Below are 7,036 nucleotides of genomic sequence, written 5' to 3' on the forward strand. Positions count from 1 at the left end.
TTCCCGATGTCGGCCAGAACAAGTGAAAATCCGGCCTCTTCCCCTGGAAGTCCGGCCGAGTTAAGGCAAATATTTCCTAAGTGCCAACGGCTGTTCCGCCGTAAAGAGGTCCGACTCGGCTGGTTCCCGATGTCGGCCAGAACAAGTGAAAAATCGGCCTCTTCCCCTGGAAGTCCGGCCGAGTTCGGCGAATATTTCCTAAGTGCCAACGGCTGTTCCGCCGTAAAGAGTCCGACTCGGCTGGTTCCGATGTCGGCCAGAACAAGTGAAAATCCGGCCTCTTCCCCTGGAAGTCCGGCCGAGTTAAGGCAAATATTTCCTAAGTGCCAACGGCTGTTCCGCCGTAAAGGGTCCGACTCGGCTGGTTCCCGATGTCGGCCAGAACAAGTGAAAAAATCGGCCTCTTCCCCTGGAAGTCCGGCCGAGTTCGGCGAATATTTCCTAAGTGCCAACGGCTGTTCCGCCGTAAAGAGTCCGACTCGGCTGGTTCCCGATGTCGGCCAGAACAAGTGAAAATCCGGCCTCTTCCCCTGGAAGTCCGGCCGAGTTAAGGCGAATATTTCCTAAGTGCCAACGGCTGTTCCGCCGTAAAGGGTCCGACTCGGCTGGTTCCCGATGTCGGCCAGAACAAGTGAAAAATCGGCCTCTTCCCCTGGAAGTCCGCCGAGTTCGGCGAATATTTCCTAAGTGCCAACGGCTGTTCCGCCGTAAAGAGTCCGACTCGGCTGGTTCCCGATGTCGGCCAGAACAAGTGAAAATCCGGCCTCTTCCCCTGGAAGTCCGGCCGAGTTAAGGCGAATATTTCCTAAGTGCCAACGGCTGTTCCGCCGTAAAGGGTCCGACTCGGCTGGTTCCCGATGTCGGCCAGAACAAGTGAAAAATCGGCCTCTTCCCCTGGAAGTCCGGCCGAGTTCGGCGAATATTTCCTAAGTGCCAACGGCTGTTTCCGCCGTAAAGAGTCCGACTCGGCTGGTTCCCGATGTCGGCCAGAACAAGTGAAAATCCGGCCTCTTCCCTGGAAGTCCGGCCGAGTTAAGGCGAATATTTCCTAAGTGCCAACGGCTGCTCAGCCTTAAAGTGTCCGACTCGGCTGGTTCCCGATGTCGGCCCGAACGAGCGAAAATTCGGCCTCTTCCCCTGGAGGTCCGGAACATTTTGGCGAATATTTCCTAAGTGCCAACGGCTGCTCCGCCGTAAAGTGTCCGACTCGGCTGGTTCCCGATGTCGGCCAGAACAAGTGAAAATCCGGCCTCTTCCCCTGGAAGTCCGGCCAAGTTCGGCGAATATTTCCTAAGTGCCAACGGCTGCTCCGCCGTAAAGAGACCGACTCGGCTGGTTCCCGATGTCGGCCAGAACAAGTGAAAATTCGGCCTCTTCCCCTGGAGGTCAGTTGAAGTTTAACGAATATTTCCTAAGTGCCAACGGCTGCTCCGCCGTAAAGTGTCCGACTCGGCTGGTTCCCGATGTCGGCCAGAACAAGTGAATATTCGGCCTCTTCCCCTGGAGGTCCGGAACATTTTGGCAAATATTTCCTAAGTGCCAACGGCTGCTCCGCCGTAAAGAGTCCGACTCGGCTGGTTCCCGATGTCGGCCAGAACAAGTGAAAAATCGGCCTCTTCCCCTGGAAGTCCGGCCGAGTTCGGCGAATATTTCCTAAGTGCCAACGGCTGTTCCGCCGTAAAGAGTCCGACTCGGCTGGTTCCCGATGTCGGCCAGAACAAGTGAAAATTCGGCCTCTTCCCCTGGAGGTCCGTTCAAGATTAACGAATATTTTCTAAGTGCCAACGGCTGCTCCGCCGTAAAGCGTCCGACTCGGCTGGTTCCCGATGTCGGCCAGAACAAGTGAAAATTCGGCCTCTTCCCCTGGAAGTCCGGCCGAGTTAAGGCAAATATTTCCTAAGTGCCAACGGCTGCTCAGCCTTTAAGTGTCCGACTCGGCTGGTTCCCGATGTCGGCCAGAACAAGTGAAAATCCGGCCTCTTCCCCTGGAAGTCCGGCCGAGTTAAGGCAAATATTTCCTAAGTGCCAACGGCTGCTCAGCCGTAAAGGGTCCGACTTGGCTGGTTCCCGATGTCGGCCAGAACAAGTGAAAATTCGGCCTCTTCCCCTGGAGGTCAGTTGAAGTTTAACGAATATTTTCTAAGTGCCAACGGCTGCTCCGCCGTAAAGTGTCCGCCTCGGCCGGTTCACCCAGTCGGCCAGAACAAGTGAAAATTTGGCCTCTTCCCCTGGAGGTCCGGAACATTTTGGCGAATATTTTCTAAGTGCCAACGGCTGCTCCGCCGTAAAGCGTCCGACTCGGCTGGTTCCCGATGTCGGCCAGAACAAGTGACAATTCGGCCTCTTCCCCTGGAGGTCCTTTCAAGTTTAACGAATATTTTCTAAGTGCCAACGGCTGCTCCGCCTTAAAGCGTCCGACTCGGCTGGTTCCCGATGTCGGCCAGAACAGGTGAAAATTCGGCCTCTTCCCCTGGAGGTCCGTTCAAGTTTGGCGAATATTTTCTAAGTGCCAACGGCTGCTCCGCCTTAAAGTGTCCGACTCGGCTGGTTCCCGATGTCGGGCAGAACAAGTGACAATTCGGCCTCTTCCCCTGGAAGTCCGGCCGAGTTTGGCGAATATTTTCTAAGTGCCAACGGCTGCTCCGCCGTAAAGAGTCCGACTCGGCTGGTTCCCGATGTCGGCCAGAAAAAGTGACAATTCGGCCTCTTCCCCTGGAGGTCCTTTGAAGTTTAGCGAATATTTTCTAAGTGCCAACGGCTCTTGCGCCGAAAAGCGTCCGCCTCGGCTGGTTCCCGCGGTCGGCCGTAATAGGCGAAAATTCGGCCTCTTCCCCTGGAGCGACCTCCAAATTTGGGCGAAATTTTTTCTAAGTGCCTAAAGGTACCAGGGGTTGGGGTACCAGGGGTGCATTACCAACTGGTCTTTTGTCAACCCATGTACTTTTTCTAGAGTACATGGGTTGGTCCCCCCACTTAGTGTACTCATCACTTTACCCCCCTTTCGCAAAATATAGTCAGAACGAGCATGGGGGACGCAATTGTTTTCCATGCAAATCAATTGGGCCTGGTCCGAGCGCTGGTAACGGCCGCCAGCAAGCGTCCCCTGCTCGGATAGCAGAACTGAAGAAGGCACGGCACTTCCAGAGAGAGAGAGAGAAAATTTTCTAAGTGCCACATTTCTCAAAAATTTTCAAAGTGCCACATCTCTCAAAAAATTTCTAAGTGCCACATCTCTCAAAAAATTTCTAAGTGCCACATCTCTGAAAAAATTTCTAAGTGCCACATCTCTGAAAAACTTTCTAAGTGCCACATCTCTGAAAAATTTTCTAAGTGCCACAGCACGGCTGTGAAATATTCAAAGTCCTACAGGCATTGGCAGAATCCGCGGACGGCCGTCTGCTCCCGGCGGCCGCCGCGAAGCTACTACCCCCTCCCGGGGACGGCTGTCTGCTCCCGGCAGCCGTCCTTACCCCCCTCCCCCGTTTGCACCGCCTGAAGTTAGACCCGCCTTGGTAGGGCCCCCACCGGCCCCGGCTCGCCGGCGTTGGGTGGACGGTTCCTGCCCACTTGCGGGTCCCGGTCGCTTGGCAACCGACCGGGGAGGACCAGCCGCCTCCTTAAACACAGGCTGGAAGGGAAATCCGATCAAGCTACGGAGGACCGGCCGCCTCCATAAACTCAGGCCGGAAGGGAAATCCAATCAAGCTACGGAGGACCGGCCGCCTCCATAAACACAGGCCGGAAGGGAAATCCAATCAAGCTACGGAGGACCGGCCGCCTCCATAAACTCAGGCCGGAAGGGAAATCCGATCAAGTTACGGAGGACCGGTCGCCTCCCTAAACACAGGCCGGGCAAAAATCCACGAATGGCCCGTCAAGGGTAGAAGGTCATCCAAGGAAGGAGGTACCGGCCGCCTCCTTAAACACAGGCCGGGCAAAAATCTGCGAATGGCCCGTCAAGGGTAGTAGGTCATCCAAGAAAGGGGGTACCGGCCGCCTCTATTAACAGGCCGGGCAAAAATCTGCGAATGGGCCCGTCAAGGGTAGTGGGTCATCCAAGGAAGGAGGTACCGGCCGCCTCCTTAAACACAGGCCGGGCAAAAATCTGCGAATGGCCCGTCAAGGGTAGTAGGTCATCCAAGAAAGGGGGTACCGGCCGCCTCTATTAACAGGCCGGGCAAAAATCTGCGAATGGGCCCGTCAAGGGTAGTGGGTCATCCAAGGAAGGAGGTACCGGCCGCCTCCTTAAACACAGGCCGGGCAAAAATCTGCGAATGGCCCGTCAAGGGTAGTAGGTCATCCAAGAAAGGGGGTACCGGCCGCCTCTATTAACAGGCCGGGCAAAAATCTGCGAATGGGCCCGTCAAGGGTAGTGGGTCATCCAAGGAAGGAGGTACCGGCCGCCTCCTTAAACACAGGCCGGGCAAAAATCTGCGAACGGTCCGTCAAGGATTCTGGCTCATCCAAGAAAGGGGGTACCGGCCGCCTTACTAACAGGCCGGAGTACAGGGGGCGAAAGGCTGTCGATGGGGAAGGATCGGGGCCACGGCTAATCTAGCGATGCCCGCGTCGGGCGGTCACTCCGACGAATGAGCGGGGCCGAATCCGGCGCGAGGCGGCCTTCAGGCACGTGGTTCGAGACGACCTCACCCGGCTCTAGCCCGGAGGATCGGAGGCAACGGCCGTCTCCTTAAGCTAAGGCCGGACGAAAATCTGCGGATGCGGTCCATCCAAGGCAGACGGAGGTACCGGCCGCCTCGGTAAACAAAGCCCGGGCAAAAATCTGCGAATGGTCCGTCAAGGATTCTGGCTCATCCAAGGTGGGGGTACCGGCCGCCTCTATTAACAGGCCGGAGTACAGGGGGCGAAAGGCTGTCGATGGGGAAGGATCGGGGCCACGGCTAATCTAGCGATGCCCGCGTCGGGCGGTCACTCCGACGAATGAGCGGGGCCGAATCCGGCGTAGGCGGCCTTCAGGCACGTGGTTCGAGACGACCTCACCCGGCTCTAGCCCGGAGGATCGGAGGCAACGGCCGTCTCCTTAAGCTAAGGCCGGACGAAAATCTGCGGATGCGGTCCATCCAAGGCAGACGGAGGTACCGGCCGCCTCGGTAAATAAAGCCCGGGCAAAAATCTGCGAACGGCCCGTCAAGGGTTCTGTCTCATCCAAGAAAGGGGTACCGGCCGCCTCAGAGGCCGGAGCGAAGGGGGCGAAAGGCTGTCGATGGGGAAGGATCGGGGCCACGGCTAATCTAGCGATGCCCGCGTCGGGCGGTCACTCCGACGAATGAGCGGGGCCGAATCCGGCGTAGGCGGCCTTCAGGCACGTGGTTCGAGACGACCTCACCCGGCTCTAGCCCGGAGCGAATATCATCTCCAAGGTGTGGAGGCAACGGCCGTCTCCTTAAGCTAAGGCCGGACGAAAATCTGCGGATGCGGTCCATCCAAGGCAGACGGAGGTACCGGCCGCCTCGGTAAATAAAGCCCGGGCAAAAATCTGCGAACGGCCCGTCAAGGGTTCTGTCTCATCCAAGAAAGGGGTACCGGCCGCCTCAGAGGCCGGAGCGAAGGGGGCGAAAGGCTGTCGATGGGGAAGGATCGGGGCCACGGCTAATCTAGCGATGCCCGCGTCGGGCGGTCACTCCGACGAATGAGCGGGGCCGAATCCGGCGTAGGCGGCCTTCAGGCACGTGGTTCGAGACGACCTCACCCGGCTCTAGCCCGGAGCGAATATCATCTCCAAGGTGTGGAGGCAACGGCCGTCTCCTTAAGCTAAGGCCGGACGAAAATCTGCGGATGCGGTCCATCCAAGGCAGACGGAGGTACCGGCCGCCTCGGTAAACAGAGGCCGGGCGAAAATCTGCGAATGGTCCGTTAAGGATTCTCTCTCATCCAAGGAAGGGGTACCGGCCGCCTCTATTAACAGGCCGGAGCACAGGGGGCGAAAGGCTGTCGATGGGGAAGGATCGGGGCCACGGCTAATCTAGCGATGCCCGCGTCGGGCGGTCACTCCGACGAATGAGCGGGGCCGAATCCGGCGCGAGGCGGCCTTCAGGCACGTGGTTCGAGACGACCTCACCCGGCTCTAGCCCGGAGCGAAAAAAACACTCTTATAACCTGACCGACATGCGCCCATGACCCGCCTTGGTAGGGCCCCCACCGGCCCCGGCTACCGCCGGCGTTGGGTGGACGGTTCCTCCCCACTTGCGGGTCGCACTCCAGCGCTACGGCCGCCGCGCGAGCGCGCGCCCCGCGCCGCCCGCGCAGGCCTAGCGCGAACCGTACGGCAGCGAAACCGAGACGCCCCGGCTCAACCTCACCCAGAGGCCATCCACGGAGGCCGAGCGCGCGATCCGACTTGCGGCACGCCACGTGGGCGTCCGCCGGCCGCGCCGGTCGACCGCGAAACCGATTTCTCAAAGACCACGCCCGAGTCCCAACCTCCGCACATATCCGCACACGCCTTCCCGACCACCGCGAAGCGGGAGGCGTCTATCGTGGCCGCCGGGGCGTATGACCCCTCCGCGTGAGGCGTGCGGGCTCGGGGGGGCCGCAACGACCGAGTCTGACTCGGACGGGGCGCAGCTTCCCTCCCGGTCGCAGCATCAGCGCCGAACGCGCGACGTCACCAGCCCCCCGGAACGGTTCGTCGGGAGCGCGGCAATGGCCCACATCTCACCTCGCCAGCCGGCCGCAGCGGGCCGCGCCGAACCGAGTCTGACTCGGGGTGCGCACAGTCCCGTCTGGGTCACGGAGGCGACGAGCTGTGACCGCCACCGTCGCCCCTTCGTCCTTCCGGATCCCCCCAGCGCCGGCAAAACTCCGCATCCTGGCCGCATCGCGTGACCGGGCGGGCCGCAACGACCGAGTCTGACTCGGACGGGGCGCAGCTTCCCGCCTCGGGCCATCGCAAAGCGTGCCTCGCGCGGGCAAAGTCGCCGGCGCAGCGCCGCGCCCCTCGACAAGAGCGAGCCTCAGCCGGGCCGCGACGACCGAGTCTGACTCGGACGGAGCGCAGCTTCCCGCCTGGGTTACC

The sequence above is a fragment of the Syngnathus scovelli genome, unplaced genomic scaffold (assembly GCF_024217435.2).
Source record: "Syngnathus scovelli strain Florida unplaced genomic scaffold, RoL_Ssco_1.2 HiC_scaffold_426, whole genome shotgun sequence".
NCBI classification, from domain to species: Eukaryota; Metazoa; Chordata; class Actinopteri; order Syngnathiformes; family Syngnathidae; genus Syngnathus; species Syngnathus scovelli.